Here is a 12899-nt window from a genome sequence, read left to right as displayed (position 1 = left end):
ATATCAGATATACACAGTACAGCCTCCTGCCGCAGTATATCAGATATACACAGTACAGCCTCCTGCCACAGTATATCAGATAAACACAGTACATAAGGTACACACAGTACAGCCTCCTGCTGCAGTATATCAGATATACACAGTACAACCTCCTGCCGCAGTATATCAGATATACACAGTACATAAGGTACACACAGTACAGCCTCCTGCTGCAGTATATCAGATATACACAGTACAACCTCCTGCCGCAGTATATCAGATATACACAGTACAACCTCCTGCCGCAGTATATCAGATATACACAGTACAACCTCCTGCCGCAGTATATCAGATATACACAGTACAACCTCCTGCCGCAGTATATCAGATATACACAGTACAACCTCCTGCCGCAGTATATCAGATATACACAGTACATAAGGTACACACAGTACAGCCTCCTGCTGCAGTATATCAGATATACACAGTACATAAGGTACACACAGTACAGCCTCCTGCTGCAGTATATCAGATATACACAGTACATGAGGTACCCACAGTACAGCCTCCTGCCACAGTACATCAGGTATACACAGTACAGCCTCCTGCTGCAGCATATCAAGTATACACAGTACAACCTCTTGTCAAAATATATCAGATATACCCAGTACATCAGGTACACACAGTTCAGCCTTCTGCTGCAGTATATCAGCTATGTACAATGTAGCCTCCTGTCACAGTATAGCAGATATACACTGTACAGTCTCCTGCTGCAGTACCTCATATATATAATAATAATAATAATAATACATTTTATTTATATAGCGCCAACATATTCCGCAGCGCTGTACAATTTGTAGGGTTCAGATACAGACAGATACATAACAAAGAACTTCATTTCACACAATGGGACTGAGGGAACACAGTATAGCAGTCCCCCTGACGGACCCAAATGACGGAGAGCACAAACTAATGTGAACTTACTGGGGGTTTTTTTCACTAATTTCAGTTCCTTTTTACTGTATACAATTAACACTAGGTTCACACTTGCGTTCCAGTTTCCGTTCGTGGGGACCACTTGAGGGCCCTATGAATGGAAAGCTAATCCCCTTTAAAAAAAGCAGTTACCTGTGGAAGTGGGGTCCACTGGCTTTCTGCCTGACTTTTGCCCGAAAAATGCAGAGAGAAACATCCTGCTTGCCGGACGCTTCTCTAGAAATATAATTAGTTGGATGAAAGATATAATGTGCCCAAAATCAAACAGAAAAAGAAAGGATAGGTGAGTATACTATCACAGGACGTCTTAAAAAATTAAATCTTTATTAAATACACACGGTCACATGTCACTTATCAGCCAATAGAAGCTTGTTGGCGCTTAGTATCCACATGCACACAGCTTTACTCCAGGTTCCCATAACAACCCAGCCATTTTTTTCTCCACTGCTGTAGGTCTGCTTTAAAGGCACAGGGCGCTGTGGATGACACTGTTACACAAGGTCACATACACACAGCTTTACTCCAGGTTTCCATAACAACTGATTGCAGGTTTTTTAACAATATCCAAACTGAGATACACATGATCACATCACGCTTATGGACCAATTTAATCTCGCAGGTTCTCTAGTCTTGACATACACACAGCTTTACACCAAGTTTTTTTCCATAGCAACATTTCTGAAGCAAAACGCATGGCTGATGCTCAAGCTAATGAAAACTCTCATCAGACCCAAGCCCATCTCCCATCTAACAAGGTATGTCATAGACAGCAGCGAGCTGCTGAAACTCCCCAGCAGCCCGTCTCCAATTTGACAAGGCATGTTTTTTTCAACACACACACAAATTACATATAATATAGACCAGTGCAAAACCGGCCAATTCTTATGGGGACACCACACAAACAAAAAATTAAATATACCAGTGTGAAGCCTAATCCTTCTGCTAGTATACTATATTAAAGGGATCTTATCTTAAAAGACAGGAAGAGCACCAGGGTGCAGTGATGATAAGAGACATGAGATGTTGGGGAGAAGGGAGATAGCCACATGTTCAATGTGTGCGACATCACACAGCCAGAAGATAAACACTATGGTGAAATGACTATGAGAGATTGGCTTACAGATGTATGCCAGCTACGGGCAGTACCATATATTAGTCAGTGACTAATCTCACAGCTATTATTCTACTATCACTACTATTTCAACATAAATTTTGAACGCTATTTGAATAACTCAACACTAATTTTTAAGGACAGAAAACCCTTTTATGCTGAGGCCCCACGTTGCAGAAACGCAGCTTTTTTTGTTGCAGATTTTGCTGTGGTTTTTTTGAACCAAAGCCAGGAGTGGATTGAGCAGAAGGTAGACGTATAAGAGCTTCCTATACATTTATTATTTATTTATAGAGCACCATTAATTCCAGGGTGCTGTTCCCATTCCTTTTGTAGCCATTCTTGGCTTTGACTCAAAACACCGCAGCAAAATCTGCAACAAAAAAACTGCGCTTCTATAACTTGGGGCTTAGGCCTTAAGGAAGCAATCTGCCCTATTGCTTCCATGAGAGTATATAGTCCGTAATGTGACTTTCCTCAAAGGGGGTTGGAGGGGGAAAGGTCAATGACTCGGAGTTATCATTCCTGTTTAAATACGCAGACCCCAAAGGATGCCCCTAATTTATGAATTAGGTACAAGCTCCAGAGGGGCAGGGAGTATTAAGACTAGTGTGAAAAACGCCAGTCATGATAAATCAGCTCCATGGTTCTATAATACAACAAAAGCATATCTGGTCTGTCAACACCAACTTCCACATGGCAGCAGAGTAGTAATGTAGTAAGGATAAATAGACCAATAAGGAAGGGTCACTTTAAAGGGGTACGTTACTGAAGGCCTATCCTTAGGACAAGTGTGCTGAGGCCTCCACTCTTTCTAAGCCACTGTTAGTAAGTACACGTCTATATGACAAACACTGCATGTATTCAGTAAATCCTGCTTCACATGAACCCACAGACCCCCCCCCCACCACCACCACCTTAAGCATTGCACTTTATGTGACATAATGTGCCACAATATACACAGTCACTTCAACTACAGAGCTAGACTAGGAAGTGGACGGCCATGCAAGGAAATGTGCAATTCCTTGGGTATTTTACTGCCACAGTCTCATTTCCATTGTAACATCTGCGTTACAAAGGGACAGATTTCTGGCACTGAACGTTTCCATGAAATGGGCTAAGTCCAAAAATGTAAGAAGTGCTTGCCAAGAAGCCCCAGCAAGTTCATATCGTGTCAGCAATTCCCTTTCACTGCTGAGAAACTGGAAAGAGCCTCGAAGGGCACAAACAAATAATAGGTGAACACCCTGAGCAGGTCTGTGCCCCAACGCATACCGTCCAGTATACTGGCTACATACCAGTATATAGGATATTATGCCATCTCACGTCACCCCACAAGCAATGTCCAGCTTTATCAGACTCATGGATTTATCAATCTTATGGCAGTCGCATAGTGATACATGGAGTTTCCAATATCTGAGGGTTGATCTAAGGGTCTGTGGCTTCAGAGAGCGTTTATTACACCTACCCCGGTAGGGAAGTCTGTTCTATAAGCATATAACCTATAAAGGGTTCTGTGTGGTCATATTCTATCTGTACATCCCACATCCTTAGAACAATACGTTATGGAGATCCCCTTTAAGTCACCACTGAAGAGCAGCTTCCTACAGAGACCAATGAGATTACTCCTTTCAGTCTCCAAGGGGAGAAAAATGAGAACCGTAATCTGATGTAGCGTCTTCATATCTGGTGCTTATCTTTGAGATTATAGACTCATTGAGGAGGGGGTGATTTGTTTATTTATATGGGTCTTTTCCATGTAGATGGCTCCTTGTTCATAGTTTTCTATGGACATATCTCATCTATAGAGTAGCCTGTACAGGCCCATTATATCTAGATATAAGTTACCACCAGCCATAGTAACCAGATCAGAATAATCGAGGACCAATACAAAATCTAGAAGCCTTATATGTGGTAAATACCCAAACTGTTCAGATTTAGAATAGCTGAGGCTCCACATCATGTTTTTTACATCTGTTTCACGTTATGAAGAAAACATACACAAATGGATGGCAATCCCTTTACAAAGAGGTAAATGTCTAAAAAATTAAATCAGTTTCTGTCCATTCTTCTTTTTACACAATACCGCAGTATCCCATACTTTTAGGTCCTTAAAAAATTGGACGGACAGAAATGGATCCCTTTATTTAAACTGATCTCCATGTATATGACCGGCCATCCATTTTCTTTGCATATGTTAAACAGATCGATTGAATGGATGTAAAAAAAAAAAAAAAGTGATCTGAATAGAGGCGAAGTTTGTCTCATCCAGAAAGTTGATTTTCTCATTGGTCAAAATGAATCCCGTTATGTGGCACGTTACACTGCTCGAGCCAAGATCTGGCGTTTACACTGGTTGTGTATAAGGGCACAACGTGACAGATGTACCGCAGCACTTGGATTGGTTTACAAGGATTTTGTTACTGTAAATAACACACTCAGCTCTGCTACATGTTGTATTTGTATCCGCACATTCCGTTACATGCCATTCCCTCCTACCCCTCGCTCGCCTGATGATTTATGTCACATCTATTCCCTATTAGTCTGTTTTTGGTCCAGCAGCACCATGACAATGCTGCAGGCCTGACTTCAGAGCCGCACTGTGCGTCATAGGCTGTATGGAGAGGCTTCCAGGACTGTCATTCACTCACATTATTTCCTGCTCTCACGTTTATGCGCTAGGTGTGAAGTTCAAGCTGAAGCGGATGTACAGTAAAAGCAGAGCCACTTCTTACTGACGGCATGTACCATACATCTGAATGGGAACTGACACAACAAGGTTAACAGCTGGCGTCACATTCACATATGGCACGGTCCTGCCAACACAAAGCTCCAGATGGGGACAGCGTATACAGCGCCACCTATAAAGAATCACTTATTTTAGACAACAAAACCTTATAACATTATTAAAATTCCTGCATGGAACGTCATCCAGCTTTCATGTAGTCCTGAACAACAAATCTGCACACTTATATTGATAAGGGAATTGATAATACTAAGGCTACACACGACAACTTTGACTGTGACGCACGGCGGGAATAACACAACTACATTCACTTTCATTAGTTGCAATACAGACAGAGCGACACTGCTAGCTCTATATATCCCGTGTGTCATGCAGCAAAAATCACTGGATAGAAATATCAGAAATAGTATTTGTAACAAGGAATCTGGGACAACTGTGTGAGCTCGTGATTGTCACCCAGCTTTCCCAGAAACAGATATACAGCTAGGAAATATCTAAGTAGAAATGAAATAATACACAAATCGATGCTGCTGAAATCCTTCTCATGTTCACATGACACTTGTGGTGTAAGCTTAGTGTATATACTGGGAAAGCACCTGACCTGCACCCTAACACGTCCATGTGGGTACATGTATCATGCAGTATCTGCTCAGTATCAATCAGAACCCCATATGGGTATTCACTGACCCATACAATGAAATGTATTGACAGAGCTGCGATTACGTACAGTCAGGACACACACTGCGTCCATAGAAATGCATGTGTTCATTCTTTGATTCGCAATTGTGGATCCGCAACTGCAGATCACAAGTATATTTGTGTGCATAAGACCTTATTTAAACTTGTTTTGGGAAATCTGGGTAACCAACATGGCTGCTATCACAACTTTCATTAGGAGTGACGACCAACTTTTCTGTATTCCTGCATAATTATTCTGTCCTGTTTTACAGGAGTCCATGAGCGAGGGATGTATTGGGAGAGGGGGGCAATGGTCCATATGGGGGGCAGAATGAAATGCATACAGCACATGCAGAACAGGAAGATCACAGGGTATAGAGAATGAAACAAGCGACTCTTTGTAGTTACTCACTCAGGGAAACCACACAGCCGTGCACATGACACGTGTGTAACACAAGGTTCACTGCAGGTGCTGAGCCAGTGACAACAAGAATCTCACAGCAGGGGCCACAATACAGCGTGACGCAAATGTGACGGGATCTTCAAGGAGGCTTGGGGCTGTCTGGCTATTCTACACTATATATATATATATATATATATATATATATATATATATATATATATATTATATATATATATACTATCAATACCAGGAAGAGACAGATTTATACTATACATGGCATGTCTTCACATCAGAGTATATACCATATAGTGGCAGAATTTGGTGCTATGTATCACAGATCACAGGTGACATAATGGTGGTGGTAGCCTATCCCAGGTGGTATAGTAGTTGTGCTGGTATATTATGAGTGGTCTAACGGTGGTGGTATATTTTAGTAGTATAATAGTAATAGAGATATATTACAGGTGGTATAATGCTTGTACAGGTTTATCATAGATGATATGATGGTAGAGGTATATAATAGTACACAAAGTAAAGTGGTGGTGCTGGAACATTACAGCTGGTATAATGGTGGTGCTGGTATACTATAGGTGGTGTAATGATGATAAATGGTATAATGTAAGTAATATAGTGATGATATTGTATATTACAGGTAGTATAATGGAAGTGTATGTATATTACAGGTGTTATAATGATGGTGCTGATATACCATAGGTGGTACAACGATGGTGCTGGTCTACTATAGGTAGTATAACGGTGGTAAATGGTATATTATAAGTAGTATAACAGTCCTGCTGGTATATTATAGGTGTTATAATGAGGATAAATGGTATATTATATGAGGTATAAAGATGGTACTGATATATTATAGGTGTTATAATAGTGGTGATGGTATATAATAGATGTTATAATGGTGATAAATGGTATACTACAGGTGGTATAAAGATGGCGTTGTAATATTATAGGTGATATAATGTCAGTACTGGTACGTTAAAGGTGTTATAATGGTGGTGCTGGTATATTACAGGTAGTAGAATGGTGGAGCTGGTATATTATAGGCAGTATAATGGTGGTGCTGGTATATTACAGGTAGTAGACTGGTGTTGCAGGTATATTACAGATGGTATAATGGTGGAGCTGGTATATTATAGGCGGTATAATGGTGGTGCTGATATATTACAGCTAGTAGAATGGTGTTGCAGGTATATTACAGATGGTATAATGGTGGTGCTGATATATTACAGGTAGTAGAATGGTGTTGCAGGTATATTATAGGCGGTATAATGGTGATGCTGGTATATTACAGGTAGTAGAATGGTGTTGCAGGTATATTACAGATGGTATAATGGTGGTGCTGATATATTACAGGTAGTAGAATGGTGTTGCAGGTATATTACAGATGGTATAATGGTGGTGCTGATATATTACAGGTAGTAGAATGGTGTTGCAGGTATATTACAGATGGTATAATGGTGATGCTGGTATATTACAGGTAGTAGAATGGTGTTGCAGGTATATTACAGATGGTATAATGGTGATGCTGGTATATTACAGGTAGTAGAATGGTGTTGCAGGTATATTACAGATGGTATAATGGTGGTGCTGGTATATTACAGGTAGTAGAATGGTGTTGCAGGTATATTACAGATGGTATAATGGTGGAGCTGGTATATTACAGGTAGTAGAATGGTGGAGCTGGTATATTATAGGCAGTATAATGGTGGTGCTGGTATATTACAGGTAGTAGAATGGTGTTGCAGGTATATTACAGATGGTATAATGGTGGGGCTGGTATATTATAGGTGATATAATAATGACTGTACTGGTATACTATAGGTGGAAGAATGATGGCAGTGGTATAATATATTAGGTGGTAATATACTAGGAAGCATAAGGTGGGTACAAGTATATTAAATTGGTGTTGGTATATTAGAGGTGGTGTAACAGAGCCCAGCAGATACAGCCTGGAACATACTACATGCCTGTACACTGCCCTGCAGCCATTACACACAGTGCTGCCAGTACATAAGACTGGAGTACCCTAGGCTAGAATACATGGTGTATACTGGCAGCACATGGTCATTACACTGGGGCACCGGAGTGACTGGCACAGAACTTCTTACTCACAGTTCAGGCTCCACTACCCGGAGACTTGTGACCCACTCAGCACTTCTTCCATGGGAGGAGATGGGGCACAGCCGGGTGTTGTGTGGGTGCAGCGCCCGCTATTGCTGTCACTTCCAGGCTCTGTACAGCGGCTCCTGCAGGTCTTCAGTAGCCGGGCACAGTTGTGGCTCTCTGGGACAATCCCTGCACAGCTCCTAGCAGATTCCCGAGCTCCAGGTCATGTTGCTGCCACTTTACAGCGTCTCCTTCCCTCAGCTCCGATGATCTCCAGTCTCCGTGTGACTCTGTCTTCTGTTTCTCAGGCGTCTCCTCCCTCTGGGCGGGAATGTAGTAAGAATGTACTGACACAACCACACACTGAGCACATTCTGGGTTTTCCACTTTCTGTCGTGTACGTGTCCTCATGTGCTGAGATGTCTTCATGTATGTGCCTTCTTGTGGTGTACTCCTGTAGTGTGTTCATGTATGTGCCCTCATGTAGTGTGTTCATGTATGTGTCCTCATGTAGTGTGTTCATATATGTGCCCTCATGAGTTGTCTTTATGTTGTCTTTATGGTATGCTCATAACATATGTTCATGTATGTGCCCTCATGTGGTGGACACTTCTGCTCTCTCTACATCCCTACAGGGGTATATATGGAATGGCTCAGTGGTGATCAGTGCAGTCTTGTGTTTCTGGAGTCCTAGGTTCAAATCCTGCCAAGGACAACATCTGTAAAGGGTTCTCCCCGTTTTTGTGGGTTTCCTCCAAAGACATACTGATAGGGAACATGGATTGAACAATGACTGGCAATGTCTGAAAATTGGTCCCAACAAGGCAAAGTCACAAGTTAGGCATACGAGTAGTGGTTATGGCTAGAAGGGACCCACAGCCAGCATCATGGCTTCCATTGCAGAGTCCATCACATATATAGCTTCATACATTGCTATTATTCCCATAAAAACAACACTCGTTGAAGTAGGTACCAGTCATATCCTCCATACAAGGAGAATGTGAATGCAGTCTGATAAGGAAGTTCTGTTGTCTTTTCTGTTTTCCTGTCCTCAACTTTAAAGAGGACCTTTCACCACTTTTGGGCACATGCAGTGTTATATACTGCTGGAAAGCTGATAGTGCGCTGAATTCAGCGCACTGTCGGCTTTCCCGATCTGTGCCCGGTGTAAAGAGCTTACGGTGCCGGTACCGTAGTGCTCTATGGTCAGAAGGGCGTTTCTGACCATTAGCCAGAGACGTCCTTCTGCCTCGCCGCGCCTATCGCGCTGTGCTGTGGAGCGGGGAGGAACTCCCCCCTCCCGCTCCTGATAATGCTCGTCTATGGACGAGCTGTGTGAGCAGAGGGAGGGGGCGTTCCTCCCCGCTCCACAGTACAGCGCGATTGGCGCCGCGAGGCAGAAGGACGTCTCTGGCTAATGGTCAGAAACGCCCTTCTGACCATAGAGCACTACGGTACCGGCACCGTAAGCTCTTTACACCGGGCACAGATCGGGAAAGCCGACAGTGCGCTGAATTCAGCGCACTGTCAGCTTTCCAGCAGTATATAACACTGCATGTGCCCAAAAGTGGTGAAAGGTCCTCTTTAAATTTTGACACTTTTTTTTTTAGGAGTGGAGATGCCCTTTAAATGTCATGACCGCAGACAGAATGAATGCTCACCACACAAGTGTATTATTCAACATATATTACTAAAAGTAGAAGACATTTTAATGCAGAATGACGGAGCACAGTTATGACATGGCAGGAAGCATATTTACAAGTATTTTTTCTTGTAGTTTCATCACTGTTGCAGGCATGCTTTTAAATAGAAGCCATTTTATTCCTATTTTCTTTACTAAAACCAAGAAAAAAAAACTGCATCTCAAATGGTTTTCTGCCAGTCTAATACCACAGCATGTTGAAGTAGCCTAAGGGTAAGTTCACACATAGTTTTTTGGTCCGAATTTTGAAGCTGCGTCAGAATCCGGACCAAAATTCACCTGCTGCGGCTAGCCGAGACTTTTGTGACTTGTGTCAGTCGCGGCTTTCCGCTCCGGATTAGGCCCAAATGAATGGGCCTAGTCCGAAGGGATTGTCTTGACGCAGGTGTCACGGCGGTTTTCACCACAGAATCCACATCAAAATAGGGCAGGTCGCTTCTTTTTTCTGCAAGCGTTAATATACCGCTCGCGGAAAAAGGAAATGACTGACTCCCATTGATTTCAATGGGAGGCGTTTTTTTGACCCAGATTTTGACACCGATTTGAATTTACCCTTAAGAGGTAAATGCTACTCAGATACATTTTACAAAGCTACTCATGTATATCTTATTTTGTAATCTGTCTAGGCTGACAAAAGTGCTTAACCACGCTCATGTGTGCTTTAACCATTTATGCCCAAAGAGCCCACATGGATCAGTCCATCACTGGATCCCACCTGAGCCATCTCTGGGGCAAATGGGTTATCAATGCCTAGGGTTCAAGTCCTTTATTGGGTGGGGGGAGTTTCTCTTGTTGCTAAGACAGAGCACTATGTCTGCTCATAAAGAGAACTGTGCTTGTCTTTAGGCTAATTTCATCAGAAGTTCACCCCTGAATATCATGAGTTAATGTCCAATATCCTTGGTGGTTGTGGGCTTTGAAGTCACTTTTTGTTACTGTTGTGACCCTGATGAGTGATGCATTGACTTTTAGGCTAAGGCCCCACGGGACGGGAAAAACCCGCGTCGGGAATGCATTGTGGTTCCTTCTGCAGTGCTTTGAACAGAAAGTTTGCGGAGTTTTCCTCTGCAGACTTTCTGTTACAATTATATCTACTAGAAAGCTGCCGGCATTTCCGTAGATATATTTGACACGCTGCGATTTCCAAAACTGCGCCGGTTTCAGAAATTGCAGTGTGTCCGCGCTGCAGTTTTAAACGCGAAGTGGGCATGGGATTCACATGAATCCCATCCACTTTGCAGTAACTGTAAAACGCCGCAATTTTTCACGTGGCTTTTCTGCCGTGGGCAAATTGTGGTGCCCCAGCCTAAGGCCGCGAACTTTCTGTTTAAAGTGCTGTGGGAAGAACCATGATGCGTTCCCGCCATGTTTTTTACTGCAGTGCTTTAGTGCTACGGATCGTTCTGCGGGGCCTTAGTCTCAGAGCATTATTCTCCTTACTTGGTAAACTAGGGAAAGCTCTAGTCTGAAAGTCTGCCTCACACTTCACTGACACCTGTAAATAAACTAGAAGTCACTACTATAGTGAATGGAGGTGGTGGGTACTACTGATGGTCACTACTCACTTACCAGCTTCAGGCACTCAGAAGTGGAAGAGAAACTGGGGGGGGGGGGGGATGTGGGCTAAGTGACTAGTGTCTACAGTGCTTGTAATAATAAGGCCCCGTTCACATGGGGCACGAGAAAGCGTATTTTGGTCCTGATTTTGACACGAAAAGTCGCGTCAGAATAGGACCAAAATGTGACTGTCATGGCTTCCGACAGTCGCAGCTTCCCGCTCTGGAGTAGGCCCAAATGAATGGGCCTAGTCCAGAGGGTGCTGCCGCAAGGCAGATGCCGCAGCTGAATCAGTCGCGGAATCCACCTGAAGAAAGTGCAGCTCGCTTATTTTTTAGCTAGTGGGAATAAACCGCTAGCGGAAAATAGAATGCTAGCGGTCTGCATAGACCTCTATTGTGAGGGGGCGGATTTTGAGGAGGATTCAGCGCCAAAATCCACCCCCTCTTGCACCGTGTGAACGAGCCCTAAGGATACTCCCATCTGATAATGTTATGGTATGTTACTAGACTACACCATAACATTATGATCAGTAAGGTTTTTTGGCACCCCTGCATATAAAAGACCACAGTTTCATTTAAGTGGATGGGGCTGTTTTTTTGCCCCCTGCACAGTGGGTGGCTGGTAGCATAGCTATGTATGGTGGCAAACACTGTGAAGGAGGGGCAGCCTTAACTACTGCTGTAGCTCTTTTAGTGGGGGTCTTGGCATCCAAACTTCAGTCAATCAGTAAATCATGGCATATACTGGCAATATACCATCATTTTCTATTATAGGGAAACCCCTTTAAGTGTGCGAAGTTGAAAATCCATGACATGACTGTCTCAAAAATTTGTCATGGCAACAAGTATATTATAAGAGCTTGTTTATCTCTCTGGGACCCCCCCCCCCCCTTTCACATTGGGTCATATGCATTCACTGACAAGGGTCATCCAGCTCCTTAGCTCTCTTCACCACTCAGAACACAAAGCTGCTAAATGTCTTGGTTTCAGTTTTATAAGACTTAATGTGACCATTCAGGGCGTCAAAGGAAATGTGCGGCTGCCCAGAGCTTCCCCCAAATATAACAGAAGATCACCAGCATGTCTGTATTTAGAAAGAGGGTTGTTCTAAAGGGAGAGCCAATTTAAGCCTTCTGACTTCATACACATTTACCCAAAAAGTATAGTCATGTCTTATGGTGTTACTTCCTGAGCTCTGGATTATAACTTAGTGAAACTGAACATTCAGCTGTTCGCCTGCTGTTTCCTTAAAATGGATGGTTTTAGGAGATCAGCAAGTTGTGGTTATGGATATTATTAAGCATCTAATATTAGAAACGACAAACCACTCTTCTATAAAGTGTTCTAAATAAAAACCCTCTTCAGCTCAAGTCGGTGACTGATTCTTGTGCTCCATGAATCAACCATGGAGGACATGGAAAATATTCTCTGTTATATTTCAGTTCTTTTCTTAAGGAGAATTTCCATTTTAATTAAGAAATTCATATAACTCCGTAGTCTTCTTTTGTTCAGTCGTAAGCATGTTGCTAGTTTGTCCTTCTTATTTTTCAATTTGCTTTTGCAGCTTAGAAAAAATCCTACTACCTGGAGACCATCAACAAGAA

At 42.7% G+C, this 12899-nt stretch overlaps 1 protein-coding gene across 1 annotated transcript in view; it reads right to left on the bottom strand.

Annotated features, from left to right (window-relative positions):
* Positions 1-8342, bottom strand: part of CPNE2 (copine 2) — an 80055-nt gene extending 71713 nt beyond the window's left edge. The window contains exon 1 of the mRNA XM_075281909.1: positions 8041-8342. The gene's annotated coding sequence lies outside the window, so the exon portion shown is untranslated. The remainder of the gene's footprint in view (positions 1-8040) is intronic.
* Between the last annotated feature and the right edge of the window lie 4557 nt (positions 8343-12899).

This window comes from Leptodactylus fuscus, chromosome 7 (assembly GCF_031893055.1).
Source record: "Leptodactylus fuscus isolate aLepFus1 chromosome 7, aLepFus1.hap2, whole genome shotgun sequence".
NCBI classification, from domain to species: Eukaryota; Metazoa; Chordata; class Amphibia; order Anura; family Leptodactylidae; genus Leptodactylus; species Leptodactylus fuscus.
Note: the sequence above shows the minus strand (reverse complement) of the source record. Positions and strands in the feature narration are given on the sequence as shown.